The sequence below is a fragment of the Crocuta crocuta genome, unplaced genomic scaffold (genome assembly GCF_008692635.1).
Source record: "Crocuta crocuta isolate KB4526 unplaced genomic scaffold, BGI_CrCroc_1.0 scaffold2174, whole genome shotgun sequence".
NCBI lineage: Eukaryota > Metazoa > Chordata > Mammalia > Carnivora > Hyaenidae > Crocuta > Crocuta crocuta.
In genome coordinates, this window is record NW_027532818.1 from 186,791 (window position 1) to 187,090 (window position 300).

A 300-nucleotide genomic window follows, 5' to 3' on the forward strand; every position below is an offset into this window, starting at 1 on the left:
AAATCTTCCCAGGGAAATTTGTTTGACTTTGTGCAGAAGTCACAGGTCCCTTGAACACTATAAATTAGGAGGGCACGACACAGGTCTTTTTAAAGATCTTTTTCCAAAGAATGAAATGAAAGGGCATGTGACTTCTCATGAACTGTACAGGCACAAATACTCTCTCTTTTTTCAAACCGAGCTTTTTGTCTTTGGAATGGGAATAGGAAATTGAATGTGATGGAATGTCTTTCCACCCATCTTTCATGAAAGGAATTTTTATTGCAAGTGGCACCAGGCCTTCTGAATGAAAGGATGAAG

At 39.0% G+C, this 300-nt stretch overlaps 1 protein-coding gene across 7 annotated transcripts in view; it reads right to left on the reverse strand.

Moving 5' to 3' along the window:
* The window catches only part of EGFL6 (EGF like domain multiple 6), a 117,294-nt gene that overhangs the window by 90,338 nt on the left and 26,656 nt on the right, over positions 1-300 (reverse strand). The window lies entirely within an intron of this gene.